Source organism: Ovis aries, chromosome 3 (assembly GCF_016772045.2).
Source record: "Ovis aries strain OAR_USU_Benz2616 breed Rambouillet chromosome 3, ARS-UI_Ramb_v3.0, whole genome shotgun sequence".
Classification (NCBI taxonomy): domain Eukaryota; kingdom Metazoa; phylum Chordata; class Mammalia; order Artiodactyla; family Bovidae; genus Ovis; species Ovis aries.
Window position 1 is genome coordinate 163,455,745 of NC_056056.1, and position 19,241 is coordinate 163,474,985.

Below are 19,241 nucleotides of genomic sequence, written 5' to 3' on the forward strand. Positions count from 1 at the left end.
GGTGAGTCTCGGCCGCGCCCCCTCGGGCGCGAGGCTGGAGTAGCGATTGCCGGAGCTTCGGCGGCCCGCCCCGAGCTAGCGCGCCCCACGCCCAGTGGCCGGCAGCTTGGCCGCGCAGATCCTAAACGGCTCTCGCCCTAATTATTCTCCCGGAGTCCAAGATTCCGAACGCCCCCAAATACTTCCAGAGGAGAAAGGTAATGGGGGTGGGGAGAGAACGCTCCAAAGCCCGACCCCCTGCGAGTTGGCCTCGCCCACTAACCAAATCACTCAACTCCCCTAGCCGGTTGGGTCACTTGGGGGAGTTTCTGTCTCAATGTGTTTGCCTGTGTGTGTGTGTGTTTTTGAGGGGGAGGGTGTTTTTGTCGCCTTGAACAGGCCACCTCAGTTTCCCCGGAAACCCCCTCGAAACCCCATAACTCATCCGCCCTGCCGAGGAACCCGAGCTCCAGAGGCCGCGTGAAATTGCACTGTCTCCGGCCGCTTCCTCCTCCAGACCCGGCGCCGGCCCGGCCTCTCCCGGGGATTTGGTAGGGGGGCGGGGGTGGCTTCCAGCCTGGGAACAGACCCCGAAGCCCGCCTTTTCACTTCCACCCCGGGAGGGGCTCCCGCACCTGTCGCTGTCCCCTCTGCTGCCCCCCACGGCCGCCTGGGAGAACAGCTGCCTCCCCTTGCACACTGGAGTCGGACCGCGCCGTCGGGGCGGCCGCCTTCCCCACCACAGAAGTTCACTTTCCCAGGCCTTCCGGGCCTGGGGTCTTCCTGGAAAGGAGGAGGAGGGGGACGCCGAGAGGGCCCTAGAGACTGCGTCCCCGAAAGGCATGAACCCAGGGCACCAGCTCCCGGATCCTAGCCAGAGGCGCTGTTGACCACCACGAGGGGATGCCCCCAAACCCAGGCCGACACCAAATGGATAGGATGGGCACTTCCTGGTGCCCAGCCGGCGGCAGTGAGGCCTCACACGGTGTGGCATTCCGGATCTTGCCCTGAAAGCCTAATTATTTTCCCCAGAGTTTCAAGCCTGAAGACTTCAAGAACAGTTGAGCTTTGAATAAGAAAAATTCCACCTCTCACTCTGAGCCAAGAGTACTGGCTAAAATTCTTTAAACTTGCTTTGCACCCTGGAGGGCCTGTTCTGTGATTGGAGGCTACCTTTGCCCTCTGAGTGTTGACCTTGTCCTGACCACTTACTTAACAGTCATGATAGTAATAGCAACATTAACATATACAGTAGTATACAAGATCATTTGCAAGCACTTTCTCAAACTTAGAGAATGTTTCACTTAATATAAAAATTATGTGAATTAGGTGACATCACTCTCAGTTTTACAGAACTGGAAACGTGGGACTACTCCAAGATCATCCACCCGGTGACAGTGCTGAGATGTTCAGGTGATCAGAAGGAAGGGATCAGGTTTTTGCCTAGGACTTCTTGGGTTACAAGCTCTAGATTGGAGCTTCACCTGTTCAGAATCAAACTCCTATCAGATAATTGAGCTATTACCACTTAAGGGGACTTTCATTTGATCACTCATGCATTTCAACCTAGTGTTCAAGGCTCTCATTTCGAAGGAGGAACCCTTCCCTAGTTTCTTTGTTTGTAAGAGCAGTCATATTTACTAAAGGTTGTTGTCTGTATTTACTAAGAAAAGGCAGGGAGATCTTCATTACTGAATGCTAGCTGTATTTATCTTATTATTATATCTTATGTATTATGTATTCATATATCTTATGTATCTTATGTAGCTGTATGTATTATTATCACCAACCCTAATCCTTCCCTCCCCAACTAGATATATCCAGGTGTGCTTGCTGGTATTTATTCTTCAGTATGCTATGCTAAATCTCAGGGATGTAAGCACTGGAAATAACTGACAAGTAAGGGGCCATCTCTGTTGGGTGCTGTGCTGACCCAATAAATGAACCAATGGAGACTTTATTTACCAACACTCTGCAGTTAGCAGTTATCCAGCATCCCTTTATTTTTCCTTACTCTTAGCTGATAACTTTGGTTCTTATTTTACTTGTGAAAGTAATCAAAACATCCTTAGGACTTCCCCGGTGGTCCAGGGAAGAATCCACCTTCCAATACATGGAACACAGGTTCAATTCCCTGGTCAGGGAACTAAGATCCCACATGCCACAATATTTTAAAAAATAGTAATAATAATAATGGACTTCCTGGTGATCCAGTGGTTAAGAATCTGCTTGCCAATGCAGGGAACACAGGTTTGATCCCCCGGTCCGGGAAGATTCCATGTGACTCGAGGCAACTGAACCCTTGCACCACAAGTGCAGTGAGCCTTCATGCTCTAGAGCCTGTGCTCAAAAAGAGAAGCCACTGAGATGAGAAACTAGTGCACTTCAACTAGAGCAGCCCATGCTCACCACAATTAGAGACAGCCTGCATGAAGCAACAAGACCCAGCACAGACAAAAACAAATAAATAAAATTTTAAAAGGAAAACATCCTTATCTACCAGCATCCTCGCTTAGGTACTCTGACTTCCATCATATTAAAATGAATTGTCTTTGTTGCTAGTTAAACCAGCTGTCCGGCTTCCATGGTGGCTCAGACAGTGAAGAATTCACCTGCAATGCAGGAGACCGGGGTTTGATACCTGCGACAGGAATATCCCCTGGAGAAGGGAATGGCAACCCACTCTAGTATTCTTGCCTGGAGAATTCCATGGGCAGAGGAGCCTGGTAGGCTACAGTCCATGGGGTCACAAAGAGTAGGATACGACTGAGCAACTAAGCACACAGCACAAGCCAGCTGTCATCCTCCCATTCCTATCCCTCACCCCTGCCCTCTTGTTCTATACCTCAGTCTTCTTGTCTTTCTCCTGTATTATCAATATTTCTCTCTACTGGGTAATTTTTTTATTTTTTCAATTCGGCTGCCTCCTGTCTTAGTTGCAGCCTGCTAGGGCTGGAGGCACTCGGGCTTAGTAGTCCTGCCCTGGAATCTTAGTTCCCCAACCAGGGATCCAGCATGTGTCCCCTGCATTGCAAGGTGGAGTCTTAACCACTGGACCACCAGAGAAGTCCAAAATGGGCCTTTTTATAAAGTTATTTTTTAGGAGAGAAAACTTCAGAGGAGATATTTTACATACAGAATCCTTTGAACTGGACCTTGTCAAATAAATATTTAGTAGAGGTAAAAGCTATATGCCAAGTACGTTTCACTTAACGTAAAGCCTTGGCAAGACTAATTAATGCAGAAAGAAACAAATAAAACCGCACATACACAATTACAAATAATAAGAACATTAAAAAGATTTCTGGGGCCTTCCCTGGGAGTCCAGTGGTTAAGAATCCACTTTCCAATACAAGGAACATGAGTTCAGTCCCTGATTGGGGAATTAAGATCCCATCGGATGTGGAGCAACTAAGCTCACATGGCACAACTAGAGAAGCCCAGGTGCTGCAGCGAAGACCCAGTACAACCAAAAAAAAAAACAAAACCCTGCACAATTCTTTTTCTAGTTTCTGGAAAGCTTGCATAAAAGTAGCAAGAAACTATTTTTGAAGGTCAGTAGAACATATCGGTAAAATCATCTGGGTCAAAAGTTTTGGTAGGAAAGTCTTTTAAAATTTTTCAAAAAATATTTCTTTATCTGGCTTTGATGGGTCTTAGTTGCCGCAAGGGAGAAGGCAATGGCAACCCACTGTAGTACTCTTGCCTGGAAAATCCCATGGACGGAGGAGCCTGGTAGGCTGCAGTCCATGGGGTCACTAACAGTCGGACATGACTGAGCGACTTCACTTTCGCTTTTCACTTTCATGCATTGGAGAAGGAAATGGCAACCCACTCCAGTATTCTTGCCTGGAGAATCCCAGGGGCGGGGGAGCCTGGTGGGCTGCCATCTACGGGGTCGCACAGAGTCGGACACAACTCTGAAGCGATTTAGCAGCAACAGCAGCAGCAGTTGCCGCAAGGCAGGATCCTCGATCTTTGTACACCAGGCAAGATATTTGTTGTGGCTTGCAAACTCTTAGTAGTGACATGTGGGATCTAGTTCCTTGAACCAGGGATCGAACCTGGGGCCCCTGTATTGGGAGCACCAAGTCTTAGCTCAGGCACCACTGGGGAAGTCCCAGTGAAAGTCTTTGATTAACATTTTATTTATTTATTTTTAAACTTTGTTTGTTTAAGGCCACTTTGGGCCCTCTGCAGTGAAAGCATGGAGTCCTAACCACTGGATGGCCAGGGAAGTCCATTTTGCTATTTGTATTTTCCCAGAAATTTCTACATTTCGTCTAGGCTTATAAATTCACTAGTGTACGGTTGTTAATACTATTGTACTGTTTTATTTCGTTTCTGGCCACACGGCACGTGGGACTGTACCCCAACGAGCGATGGAACTATCACCCCCTGCAGTGGAAGCACAGAGTCTTCAGCACTGGACCTCCAGGAAAGTCCAATATTGTTATTTTTTTCTAATCTGTTGAAGGAGCTTCTGAGTTGGAGAACATGTGGAGATGCGGGGACAATGGTACCTGGAAAGGGGATGGAAACTCCCACATACTTTGCCCTTTACATCTCTTCCATTAGGCTGATCCCTGAGTTGTATCCTTTTATAATAAGCCAATAATCTAGTGAAGAAAATTTTAAAAACCTGTTGTGTCAAAATAAATTCTTAATGGCTTAAAGACTTAAACATAAGATATAAAACTATAAAACTCCTAGAAGAAAACACAGGCAAAGCATTCCCTGACAAAAATTTACCAATGTTTTCTTAGCTTAGTCTCCCAAGGGAATAGAAATAAAGCCAAAAATAAACGAATGGTACCTAATCAAACGTATAAGCTTTTGCATAGCAAAGGAAACTATAAACAAAACACAAAGACACCCTATGGACTGAGAGAAATGTTTGCAAATGATACTACTGGCATGGGCTTAATTTCCAAAATACACCAACAGCTCTTATAATTCAATAACAAACAACTCAATCAGAAAATGGGCAGAAGATTAAAATTTTTTTTGGCCACACCACATGGCTTGTAGTCCTAAACACTGGACTGCCAGGGAATTCCCCAGAAGACCCAAATAGACATTTCTCCAAAGAAAACATGTAGATGGCTAATAGGCACATGAAAAAATGCTCATCATTGCTAATTATTAGAGAAATGCAAATCAAAACAATGAGGTGCCATGTTCCACCAGACAGAATGACCATTTTTTTAAGAAGTCTACAAACAATCTATGCTGGAAAGGGTGTGGAGAAAATGGAACCCTCCCACACTGTTGGTGGGAATGTAAGATGATGCAGCCACTATGAAAAACAGTATGAAGGTTCCTCAGAACACTAGAGTTGCCATACGACCCAGCAATCCCACTCCTCTGGGAATTTACCTGGACAAAACTATAATTCAGAAAGATGGGTGCACCCCTGTGTTCATAGCAATACTATTTACAATAGCCAAGACATGGAAATAAAAATGTCCATTGACAGATGAATGGGTAAAGAAAATGTAGTCTATATATATATAGCGACCCCAGGGATTGTAGCCCACTAGGCTCCCCTGTCCATGGGATTTCCCGGCAAGAATACTGGAGTGGGTTGCCATCTCCTTCATATATATATATATACATATATACATATATACACATATATATTATATATACACACACACACATATATACAGACACACACACACAATGGAATATAGGCCATTAAAAAGAATGAAATAATGCCATTTGCAGCTGCATGGATGGACCCAGAGATTATCATACTAAGCAATGTAAGTCAGAGAAAGACAAATACCATATGATATTACTTGTATGTGGAATCTAAAATACAACAAGTGAACATATCTATGAAACAGAAACAGGCTCACAGTTATAGAAAACAGACCTGTGGTTGCCAAGTGGAAGGGGTATCTGGGAGGGAGGATTGGGAGTGTGGGACTAGCAGATGAAAACTATTATATATAGAAAGGCTAAACTACAAGGTCCTACTGTATAGCACAGAGCACTATATTCAATATCCTGTGATAAGCCATAATGGAAAACTACATTTAAATTAACAACAAAAAATCTGTTGTGTTTGAGTTGTGTCTGTGGAGTCTGTCCCATTTTCATTCTATATTTTGCTTATTTGCTGTAGCTGCTGCTGCTCTTTTGTCTTCTTTATTATTCTAAATACTGTTCTCTTGTTTCCTCTCTTATTCACAGGTTATAGTTATTCTATTTCCTCATCATATATTTGACATTGGACTTCCCAAGTGGAGCAGTGGTAAAAAATCGCCTGCCAATGCAGAAATCCCAGAAGACAGGCATTCAGTCCCTGGATCGGCAAGATCCCTTGGAGGAGGAAATGGCAACCCACTCCAGTATTCTTGGCTGGAGAATCCCATGGACAGAGGAGATCGGCAGGCTACAGTCCATGTGGTGACAAAGAGTCAGACACAACTTAGCATGCACATGATGGGATATTTCACAAATTTAGCTTCTTAATGCTATTCTTCAGATCTTCTGTACTGCACCCTATTGTTTGCCTGAGAGGGTATGTTAAAAACCACAGTTCTAATAGTTGATTCATTCTTGAGTTGATTGCTTTGTTCATTAGGTTCCAAATTTTTTTGGTTTCTTTCTAATATATTTAACATTCTACATCTCTAATTAAAGCCTTAGTTGTAGCCTAGAAACTCGGATAAACTTTTATTTAAAGTATTTCATAATTTCTCCGACTTTTTGTAACCCAAATTTTACTATTCGTAAAGTTTTTAGTTTCCAGACATTTGTCAACTTTAAAAAGTTATCCTTTGCTTAGTAATTTCTCATGTTATTGTACTACAGTCATAGAACATGGCTGTGTAACACTGATTCTTTAAAACGTAATATTAAGGCTTCCTTTGTAATTTTGTACGTGGTCATTTTTTGTAAATGTTTTACACGTGCTAAAAAAAATGTATTATCTGTTAGATGTAGAATTCTTCATATATAATATATGGAGCGTATTAATTTCATTATTCAGATCTTTTATATCTCTGCTTATTGTCTTTCCTTATGTATTATTTTTGTTTATTTGGCTGCTTCACATCTTAATTGCTGCGAGGCTTATGGGATGTTACTTCCTCGGACCCTCTTCCCATGCGTTGCAAGGTGGATTCTTAACCACTGGACCGTCAGAGAAGTCCCTGTTTGTCTTCTAGATCCATCTGTTTCTAAGAGACCTATGTAAATATTTCCAGTTCTAACAGTTGATTTATTTTTTCTTTCCTAAATTTGTAAGTTGTTGTTTTATAACTGCAAAATAGGGAGAATAATAGTACTTTTTTTTTTGGCTGCACAGTTTGCAGGATCTTAGTTCCCAACCAGGGATCAAACCTGTGCCCCCTGCAGTGGAAGCACAGAGTCTTAACCACTGGACCATCAAGGAATTCTCAGTACTTTCTTATAGGATTGTAATGAAAAGTAAGAATTAATGCATGTAAAGCCTATTGAGCATGCCCAACAGAAAGAAGGTACTCAATAAAGTTAACTATTAAAATTTATATATTTTGAGCCTACATTGCTAAACATATTTATTATGGTTATATTTTCTTGTTCTCTCTGTGGCAAGAATACACAGAAGAATTGTACAAAAAAGATCTTCACGACCCAGATAATCACAATGGTGTGATCACTCACCTAGAGCCAGACATCCTGGAATGTGAAGTCAAGTGGTCCTTAGGAAGCATCACTACGAACAAAGCTAGTGGATATGATAGAATTCCAGTTGAGCTATTTCAAATCCTGGAAGGTGATGCTGTGAAAGTGTTGCACTCAATATGCCAGCAAATTTGGAAAACTCAGCAGTGGCCGCAGGACTGGAAAAGGTCAGTTTTCATTCCAATCCCAAAGGCAATGCCAAAGAATGCTCAAACTACCGCACAATTGCACTCATCTCACATGCTAGTAAAGTAATGCTCAAAATTCTCCAAGCCAGGCTTCAGCAATATGTGAACCGTGAACTTCCAGATGTTCAAGCTGGTTTTAGAAAAGGCAGAGGAACAAGAGATCACATTGCGAACATCCACTGCATCATGGAAAAAGCAAGAGATTTCCAGAAAAACATCTGCTTTACTGATTATGCCAAAGCCTTTGACTGTGTGTGGAAAATTCTGAAAGAGATGGGAATACCAGACCACATGACCTGCCTCTTGAGAAACCTGTATGCAGGTCAGGAAGCAACAGAACTCGACATGGAACAACAGACTGGTTCCAAATAGGAAAAGGAGTACGTCAAGGCTGTATGATGTCACCCTGCTTATTTAACTTATACGCAGAGTACATCATGAGAAACACTGGGCTGGAGGAAGCACAAGCTGGAATCAAGATTGCCTGGAGAAATGTCAATAACCTCAGATATGCAGATGACACCACCCTTATGGCAGAAAGTGAAGAAGAACTAAACAGCCTCTTGATGAAAGTGAAAGAGGAGAGTGAAAAAGTTGGCTTAAAGCTCAACATTCAGAAAACGAAGATCATGGCATCCGGTCCCATCACTTCATGGGAAATAGATGGGGAAACAGTGGAAACTGTCAGACTTTATTTCTGGGGCCTCCAAAATCACTGCAGATGGTTACTGCAGCCGTGAAATTAAGAGACGCTTATTCCTTGGAAGGAAAGTTATGACCAACCTAGATAGCATATTCAAAAGCAGAGATATTACTTTGCCAACAAAGGTCCATCTAGGCTTTGGTTATGGTTTTTCCAGTGGTCATGTATGGATGTAAGAGTTGGACTATAAAGAAAGCTGAGCACAGAGAATTGATGCTTTTGAACTGTGGTGTTGGAGAAGACTCTTGAGAGTCCCTTGGACTGCAAGGAGATCTAACCAGTCCATCCTAAAGGAGATCAGTCCTGGGTATGCATTGGAAGGACTGATTTTGAAGCTGAAACTCCAGTACTTTGGCCACCTGATGCGAAGAGCTGATTCATTTGAAAAGACCCTGATGCTGGGAAAGATTGAGGGCAGGAGGAGAAGGGGACAACAGAGGATGAGATGGTTGCATGGCATCACTGACTCGATGGACGTGAGTCTGAGTGAACTCCGGGAGTTGGTGATAGACAGGGAGGCCTGGCATGCTGTGGTTTGTGAGGTCGCAAAGAGTCAGACACGACTGAGCGACTGAACTGAACTGAACTGAACTTTTATTGTTATGTAACACTCTCTCCTTTGTCCCATAATTTTTTGCCTTGAATTATATCACATCAAAATCCCGATTTGCTTTTGGTTTATCTTTGCCTGGTAAAACTTTTCCCTTGGTCACAGGTTGAGTTTCCAGGGAAGCCAATTCTAAAGTGGAGATTAGAGTGCAGGCAGTTTATTAGTGAGTGCTCTTGGGATCAACACTTGCAAGAAAGGAGGGAAACAGGACTGGACAGAAGGAGAAGTTGGACTGCTGAGCAGTCACAATGCAATAGCTAATTCTGAAAGGAACTCTGAAAAAAGGTTAATACCTGTGTTGCAGGGGAAAGCCAATTCTGACTCCACGCTGGAACTGTTTCTTTGACTTGCTTTTCCTTGCTTTTGTTACGCTGTTGTTGTTGTTTAGTCGCTAAGTTGTGTCAGACTCTTTATGACCCCATGGGCGGCAGCACACCAGGCTCCCCTGTCTTTCACTGTCTCCAGGAGTTTGCCCAGATTCATGTCCACTGAATCAGTGATGCTATCTAACCATCTCATCCTCTGCCACCCCTTCTCCTTTTGTCTTCAATCTTTCCCAGCATCAGGGTCTTTTCCAACGAGTCGACTGTTTGAATCAGGTGGCCAAAGTATTGGAGCTTCAGTTTAAGCATCAGTCCTTCTAATGAATATTCAGGGTTGATCTCCTTTAGGATTGATTGGTTTGATCTCCTTGCAGTCCATGGCCCTCTCAAGAGTCTTCTCCAGCACCACAATTTGAAAGCATCAGTTCTTCAGTGCTTAGCCTTCTGTATGGTACAGCTCTCATATCTGTACATGACTGCTGGAAAAACCATAGCTTTGACTATAGGGACCTTTGTAAACAAAATGGTGTCTCTGCTTTTTAATATGCTGTCTAGGTTTCTCATAGCTTTTTTTGTCAAGCATCTTTTTTTGTTTGTTTATTTTTAGTTGTGCTGGGTCTTTGTTGCTTTGCAGACTTTTCTCTAGTTGTGGAGTTGGGGCTTCTCATTGTGGCTGCTTCTCTTGTTGCAGTTCCTGGGCTCTAGGGCACAAGCTCAGGTGCATAGGTTTTAGTTGCTCAGCAGCATGTGGGATCTTCTTGGACCAGGGACCTGTATGTCTTGCATTGGCAGGCAGATTCTTTACCACTGAACCACCAGGGAAGTCCTAGCAAGAGTCTTTTAATTTCATGGCTGGAGTCACCATCCACAGTGATTTTGGAGCCCAAGGAAATAAAATATATTACTGCTTCCACTTTTTCCCCTTCTGTTTGCTTTTAAGTGATGGGACCAATGCCATGATCTTAGCCTTTTAATGTTGAGGTTTAAGCCAGCTTTTTCACTCACTTCTTCTTTCACTTCTTTTAGTTTTTCTTCACATTCTGCCATTAGAGTGGTATCATCCACATATCTGAGGTTGTTGATATTTCTCCCAGCAATCTTGATTTCAGTTTGTGATTCATTCAGCCCAGCCTTTGGTATGATGTTCTCTGCATATAAGTTAAATAAGCAAGGTGACTATATCCAGCGGTGTCGTCCTCCTTTCACAGTTTTGAACCAGTCGGTTGTTCCATGCCTGGTTCTGACAACTAGTCAGTTGTTCGTGTTGCTTCTTGAACTGCATACAGGTTTCTCAGGAGACAGGAAGGTGGTCTGGTAGGTATTCCCTTCTTTTTAAGAATTTTCTACAGTTTATAGTGATCCACACAGTCAAAGGCTTTAGCGTAGTCAGTGAAGCTGAAGTAGATGTTTTTCTCGAATTTCCTTGCTTTCTCTAGGATCCAACAAATGTTGGTGATTTGCTCTCTGGTTCCTCTGCCTCTTCTAAACGCAGCTTGCACATCTGGAAGTTCTTGGTTCAAGTACTGCTAAAGCCTAGCATAAAGGATTTTGAGAATAACTTTACTAGCATGTGAAACGAGCACAATCATATGCTTATTTGTTATTATGATCATAGATAATGGCCTGCCTCAGAGGACCCTGACCCTCTATCTGACTGTTAAACTGAAGTACCTTTCTTCAGAACCTTGTCTACCTGTGGATGGCAAGAAGGAAGAAATTAACACATTCCCTGCCTGAGGCCTGTCATTCTAGGAGGTATTTGCAAGATTAATGGCCTTTTTATTTTGTTCTTCACCTCCCCCCATCTCTGATCTATAAAAGAACCTGGCCTCCAGACCCTGATAAAGTAGTTATTTTGAGACATTAGTCTGCCAAAATCATATTCCTTGCCTCAACATCTCGTCTGATTAATTGGCTTTGGCCTGTCATGCAGTGAGCAGAGCAAGCTTAGACTTGGTAACATACTACCCTCTGGAAAACAAGTGTCTTACCGAAAGGCATCTGACATACTTGCCACTTTCTGTCAACCAGTCCAGTTTACATGATGTTATTAATATAGCAGATCAGTATAGTGATGTTCTGAGAGATGTACAGCTGCAGCTGGTCAGGTCCCTTTAGACTCTTTTCTCTTTTTAAAATTTTTTCATTTTGGGTGTTGCTACCTGGGGGCTTTCTCTAGTTGCAGTGAGCGGGGATCTAGTCTCTAGTTGTAGTGCAAGGGCTTCTCTTGTTGTGGAGCAGGGGCTCCAGGTGCCCGGGCTTCAGTAGCTGGGGCACTTGGCCTAGTTCCCCTGCAGCGGGTGGGATCTTCCTGACCAGAGATCAAACCAGCATTCCCTGCACTGGTGGTGGATTCTTAACTAGTGGACCACCAGGGAAGTCCCTAGACTATTTTCTGACAAAGGGTAGGAGATTTAACATAGCCTTGGGGCCAGACTGAAAATGTATATTGTTGCCTTCTCCAAGAGAATGTGAACTGTGTCTGTTCTACTTTCTGATAGGGATGGAAAATAATGTTTTCCAGAGCAGTGGTTGCATACCGTGTGCTTGCTGCTGCTGCTGCTGCTGCTAAGTCACTTTAGTTGTGTCCGACTCTGTGCGACCCCAGAGACGGCAGCCCACCAGGCTCCCCCGTCCCTGGAATTCTCCAGGCAAGAATACTGGAGTGGGTTGCCATTTCCTTCTCCAATGCATGAGAGTGAAGTTGTTCAGTCATGTCTGACTCCTAGCGACCCCATGGACTGCAGCCCACCAGGCTCCTCCATCCATGGGATTTTCCAGGCCAGAGTACTGGAGCAGGTTGCTATTGCCTTTTCCACCATGTGCTTAGTGGTGGTGGTTTAACTAAGTCATGTCCAACTCTATATGACCCCATGGATTGGAGCCTGCCAGGCTACTCTGTCCATGGAATTTCCCAGGCAAGATTAGTGGAGTGGGTCACCATTTCTTTCTCCAGGGGATTTTCCCAACCCAGGGATTGAACCTGTGTCTCCTGCTTGGCAGGTGGATTCTTTATCACTGAGCCACCTGGGAAGCCCATACCATATACTTAAGGAAAAAAAAAAACAAACCAAAACATATACTTAAGGCCTATTTATTTTTCTGCTCTGCAATGATACCACATATGGAAAAGCATCTGCAACTACGGCTAGTAGTTGGTTTAGTTTGCAGTAGTTCACTGCAATCCTCCAGGATCTATTTGTTTTCTGCAGGGATCAGATTGGTAAATTAAATAACGATAACAACTGGGATCATTACTTTTGCATCCTTTAGGTCTTTGTTGTCCAACGTGGTAGCCCTAGCCATAAGCATCCTTTTCGAGAAATCAGAAAAAGAGAACAAATTAAACTCAAAGAAAGTAGAGGAAAGTAAATAATAAAGGTAAGAACTGAAATTAATGAAATACAAAATAATTATGCAATATTGAAGATCAACAAAACTAAGTTTGTTCCTGTATCAGGAGTAAAAAAGGAGACTTCCTATAGATTCTACAGATAACAAGAGAATATTATGAGTAATTTTATTAAAATAAGTTTTAAGATTTGATTGAAAGAGAAATATTCTTAGGAAAACAAACTTACCTAAGCTGATCAAAGAAGTAACAGAAAATTCTGGGGATGTCCCTGGTGGTCCAGTGGCTAAAAGTTGGAGTTTCCAATGCAAGGGGCCTGGGTTCCATCTGTGGTCAGGGAACTAGATCCCACATGCCATAATTAAGAGCTTGCATGCCCCAGATGAAAAATCCTGCATGCTGCAACTGAAAGATCCCGCATAATACAATTAAGACCTGCAGCAGCCAAATAAATTAAAAAAAAAAAACCTGAATGGTTTCATATCGCTTAAATAAATTGAATACATAATATAAAAACTTTCCCACAAGAAAATTCTAGACCTCAATAGATGTACTGGTTAATTGTTCCATTTAAGGAAGATCTAACAAAAACTTTTCTAGATAATAGATAAAAAGAAACACTTTCCTGCAAGCCACAACTACTGAAGCCTGAGCACCCTAGAGCCTATGCTCTGCAGCAAGAGAAGCCGCTGCAATGAGAGAGCAGCCCCTGCTCACAGCAGCTAGGGAATACCTACAGGCAGCAATGAAGACCAGGTAGAAGCCGTAAATAAACAAACATTTTAAAAAGAAACAATTTCTTATTCATTTTATGAGACAATGTAACTTGAACAAATTTTTAAGAAATAGGAAAATTATAAGCCCATCTCTCATTAACTTTGATGCAAAATATTAGCAAACAGAATCCACTGATATGCTAAAAATATACAACATTGAGTCAGTTAGGATTTATTTCAGGAATTCCAGTGAACACTGGAGAACCAAGTAATATGATTCACTACATTAACAGTATAAAGGAGAAAAATCATATAAGCCTCTCAATGAATGTAGGAAAGCTATTTGATAAAATTCAAAACCCATTGATGATTTTTTAAAAAACATGGGAATTCCCTGGCAGTTCAGTGGTTAGGACTCAGTGCTTTCACTGCCAAGGCCCGGGTTCCATCTCTGGTTGGGGAACTAAGATCCTGCATGTGGCATGGCAGAAAAATAAAAGATAAATGTAAAAAATTGGAAAAAAAACACATTGGACTTCCTTGGTGGTCCAGTGGTTAGGAATCCTGCCAACGCAGGGGACATGAGTTCGATCCCTGGTCTGGGAAGATTCCACATGTCTTGGAGCAACTAAGCCCATGGGCCACAACTACTGAAGCCCAAGTGCCTAGAGCCAGTGCTCCATAATAAAAGAAGCCACTGCAATGAGAAGCTCTCAGACTGCAATTAGAGTAGCCTCCAATCACTGAAGCTACAGAAAGCATAAGCAGCAACGAAGACCTCGCACAGCCAAAATATATATATATATGTTAACAAACTAGGAATAGATAGGAACTTTTAAAAATTTGGTACAGAGTACTTAGCAAAATTACAGTCCATGGAGCTGCGAAAAGTCAGACATGACTGAAGCAAGTCAGCAGCAGCAGCAAACCTGATTTAGACTGGATTGAAGAGAGAATGGGACAAGACTACTAAGGTTATGTCAGAAGAACTCAAGAGGACCTCCCTGGTGGCTCAGTGGTTACAGATCCACGTGCCAGTGCCAGTGCAGGGGACACAGGTTCAGACCCTGGCTAAGGACAATCCCATGTGCCACATGGCAACAAAACCTGTTCGGTACAACTAAACCCATGTAACACAGCTGCTGAAGCCCAAATGCCCTACAGCCCGTGCTCTGCAACTAGAGAAGCCACCGTGATGAGAAGCCCAGTAACTGCAACTAGAAAGTGGCCACCATTCGCTGCAACAAGAGATAGCTCACACATAACAGTGAAGATCCAGCGCAGCCAAAAATGAATAAATAATAAAATTTTATAGTCAAATTATACCTAGAAGGACGCATCAAACAATAAACTGCGTGTGATAAGGAACTGACTTTGTTTTTTTTCTTGTAGTATTTGGTTTCCTATTATGTACATGTTAAGTTTTAAGAAATAAATAAAAACCTTTTAAAAATTAATTACTTAATTTTAAAAAATAAAATAATTGGAAAGGAAAGAAGGAGGGAGTAAGGAAAGAAGAAAGGAAGAAAGGAAAATCTTTAGGCCAATTATGTTTCTCTGTGACTTCTACCAAGTAGGCCTCATTCTGTCCTGTGGTTAATCCCTCTTCTGTGTCACAACCCTTCAGATGTTTGAGGATGTCTCTTGTTTCCTCTTTAGTTTTCTTTTCTCCAGCTAAATGCCTCTAAATCCTCCCGCTGTTCTTCAAGTGACTCACTTAACAATCTCTTCCCCATTACCCCGTCTCTCTTGACTGTACATAGTCCAGTTTGTCAAAATGTGTAGCCCAAGACTATAAATCAGATGACAGATGGTGCTATCACTTAGCACATCCTGAACACTGTCTATTAATGGAGCCAAAGACCAAATTAAATGACCCAGCAATTCCATTTCTGGTTATATACCCAAAAGAATGGAGAAGGGCATGGTAACCCACTCCAGTATCCTTGCCTGGAGAATCCCATGGACAGAGGAGCCTGCTGGGCTAAAGAGTCTGACCCACCTGAAGAGACTGACAGCACACACTCAAGAGAAATGAAAACACATGTCCTCACCAAAACTTGTACATGAATGTTTATTACAGCATTATTCCTAATAGCCAAAAGATGCTGAAGGAAACCAGAATATGTCATCTCAAAATACGTCTCTTTGACCAAAAAAAAAAAAAAAAAATTGAGCTTAAGGCAATTAAAAACAGCAAACAGAGAAAAAGCTCTCTCTCTACCCTCCTCCTCTTCTGCCTAAAGTCAGGCTATAAATTCTCCTTTACTAGAGACACTCCACAGTCTAGACTCTTATCAGCCCAGAGATGGCATCAGAAAAACCTGCAAACAAACATTACTGCATTAGTTTCCTCCCATTTATTTATCTTCCCATAGATGGCCACCCTTAGAGGCCTAAAACCCTTTTCTTTCGTCCTAGCATTTCTCCACAGATTTATTGTCTTTTTCTTGAAGATACCATGTTAGCCAGAGTTCTAAGTCACTGCTTCGAGTTACTCTTTGCTGAAGTTTCTCATGTGTGATGTGCATTGCATGTGTTAATAAATTTATTTTTCCCCTGTTAATCTATCTTTTTGTTAAAGAGCTCCAACTGAGGACCTGAGAAGGGTAGAAGTAAAGTTCTGCCTGCCCTGCAATGGAAACAACCCAAATGTCTATAAACAGAAAATGGAGAAACCAAATGTGGTGTGTACATACAACTGAATATTATTTATCCATAAAAAGGATGCTGCTGTTTAGTTGCTAAATAGGATCTGACTCTTTGTGCCCCATGGACCATAGCCCACCAGGCTCCTTCTGTCCATGGGATTCTCCAGGCAAGAATACTGGAGTGGGTTGCCATTTCCTTCTCCAGGGGATCTTCCCGACCCAGGGATCAAACCTGCATCTCCTGTTTGGCAGGTGGATTCTTTACCACTGAGCCACCTGGGAAGCCATAGAAAGAATAAAGCACTGATAATTTTCAATTTCAATAAATTTCAATTTAATGTATCTTGAAAGCATATGGTAAATGAAAGAAGCCAGTCAGAAAAGGCCACATAATATATAATTCCATTTTTATGGAGGTCCTGAAATGGATAACCTATAGAGACAAAAAGTAGATTAGTGGTTGCTTAGCGTGGAGAGAAGGGTAATTAGGGCTAGGAGGATGACATTGAATGGGTATGAGGTTTCTTTTTGAGGTGACGGAAATGTTCTAAAATTGATTACAGTAATGGTTGCACATATCTGTGAATATACTAAAAATACTGAATCGTAATCTTACTGGATTAATTATGTCACACATGAATCATATCTCAATGTGATTTTTTTTTTTCGGCTGTGCTGGGTCTTCATGCTGCTCAGACTTTTCTCTAGTTGCAGAGAACAGGGGCTACTCTCTAGCTGTGGTGCACAGGCTTCTCATTGCAGTGGTTTCTCCTGCTGTGGAGTACACACATGGGCTTCAGTAGTTGTGGCTCCTGGGCTCTAAAGCACAGGCTCAGTAGCTGTGGTGAATGGGCTTAGTTGCCCCATGGCATATGGGATATTCCCAGACTGGGGTCAAACCTGTGTCCCCTGCGTTGACAGGCAGATTCTTTACCATTGTGACACCAGGAAAGCCCTCAATGTGAATTTTTAAAACAAGCTATTTTGGTTTTTTAAAAAAGCAAGTTCACATTTTTGTTCAACTTAACCATAGTGTCACTTTGTATATTGCTGTTACACAAGCTATTACTTTTCTTATTTGAACTACAGTTGATTTATAATATTGTGTTAATTTCAGATGTACAGGGACTTCATGGTGGTCCAGTGGTTAAGAATCTGCCTGCCAATGCAAGGGACTCAGGCTTGATCCCTGGTCTGGGAACTAAGATCCTGCATGTCACAGGGCAAATAAACCTGAGATCCCCAACTACTGAGGCCCATGTGCTCTAGGGCCCATGCTTCCCGACAAGAGAAGCCACTGCAATGGGGAGTCCACAGACAGCAACAAAGACCAGCACAACCAAAAGTAAAAATAAATCCATAAAGATAAATTTCAGGTGTATAGCAAAGTATTTCAGTTATACATATTCTTTTTGAGATTCCTTTCCGTTATAGGTTATTACAAGATACTGAATATAGTTCTCTGTGCTCTGTCGCTCAATCATGTCTGACTCGTTGTGGCTCCACGGCCTGTAGCCCATTAGGCTCCTCTGTCATGGGATTTCCCAGGCAAGAATACTGGAGTGGGTGCCATTGCCTACTCCGGGGATCTTCCCCCTTCCCAGGGACTGAACTCACATCTCTTGCATCCCCTGCATTGGCAGGCGGATTCTTTACCACTAGCGCCACCTGGGAAGCCCCATGGCTTCTTGTGCTATACAGTAAATCCTTATTGCTTATCTATTTTATGTATAGCAGTGTATATCTGTTAATCCCATATTCCTAATTTACCCCTCCACCCCTTTAAAAATGTTTGTTTTCTAAGTCAGTGAGTAGTCTGTTTCTGTTTTGTAAATATGTTCATTTGTATTAGTTTTCAGATTCCACATATGTGAAATCATATAATATTTATCTTCTGCAAGCTATAATTAAACCAGCCTTACTTGTTTATCAGTTATGAATTAGAGGCCTGAATGAGTGAGCTTTCATTTATCTAGGCTAACTATCATCTTTTTGAGATTCATCCTTCTAGTCATCTATTGCCCTTTGGATTCTAATTACGTTTTCCACTGTGCAAGCTATCTGAAAATCAGGTCACTTCAGTTCAGTTTTTTTATTCATTATTTATACTCGAATGCTGTATTATTTCGATGGAGTCTAATCTCCAGTTTTGCCTCCCACAATCCATTCTCTTTACTGCAGTTTGTGATGTTAAACAAAACAAAGCAAAAGAAAAAGATCATCAGATCACTCCCTTATTTAATCTTTTAAAGGATTTTCATTGCCTTCAGTATAAAGGACAAACTCCTTAACTGCCTTACAAGACCCTACACTGACCTGGCCCAATCTTCCAGCTTTATTTCTTACCACTTCTATCCTCCTTGTGTATCTGCCACAGACTGACTCTTTTCTCTCAACCTCCAAATAAAGAACATTTTTCTTTCACCAACTATTTTTTGAGCCCCATCTATATCGCCAGGTGCTGTTCCTGAGCTCCCATGGCACTTAGAGTCTGTGGATAAAGAGATAATAGACAAGCACACATGTCACTACAACATGAAAAGAGAAGAAAGCATAAGCAGAGTCCCATACAAAAGTAAGAGAGGGGTATGTGTGGTGGGGGATATGGCAGCAGTATCTGGTTTTGGGATTTCGCAAATCCTCATCAAAACAAAAATGAACACAAAACAGTAACTAGGAGGCAAAACCAAAAAATCACGGGCAGCAATTACAACAAGGTATCCCCACAAACCCCAAATACAAGCAGTGAGAATGACCACCAGAAATCACCAGACCTGCTTGTTACGGGTGTCTATGGAGCAGAGGAAACAACCTGAGTGTCAGAGAAGTACCAGAACAGGAGGAGCTCCAAATAGAAAGCCTGGCAGGCCAGTCTTGACAACTGCGGTTGCAACTGAGAGAAGTTTTGCGCCCCCCAGTGGTGGATAAAGGCAAGGGCCCGCACATTTAGTAAGAACAGTGGAAACTGTCAGACTTTATTTTGGGGGGCTCCAAAATCACTGCAGATGGTGATTGCAGCCATGAAATTAAAAGACGCTT

General features: G+C 42.4%; 1 long non-coding RNA gene across 6 annotated transcripts; it reads left to right on the plus strand.

Annotated features, from left to right (window-relative positions):
- Window positions 1-72: 72 nt before the first annotated feature.
- Window positions 73-18,633, plus strand: LOC121819275 (uncharacterized). Of its 6 annotated transcripts, none has more exons than XR_009599949.1 (5): window positions 73-4,498; window positions 6,181-7,185; window positions 7,301-7,472; window positions 7,571-11,238; window positions 12,757-14,919. It is a non-coding gene; the product is annotated as an uncharacterized LOC121819275 (long non-coding RNA). The 6 variants fall into 6 exon arrangements; XR_009599951.1 differs by having other exon boundaries at window positions 73-197; window positions 1,012-4,498; window positions 6,181-7,472; XR_009599952.1 differs by adding an exon at window positions 16,136-18,633 and having other exon boundaries at window positions 73-7,472; window positions 12,757-12,864.
- Window positions 18,634-19,241: the final 608 nt, after the last annotated feature.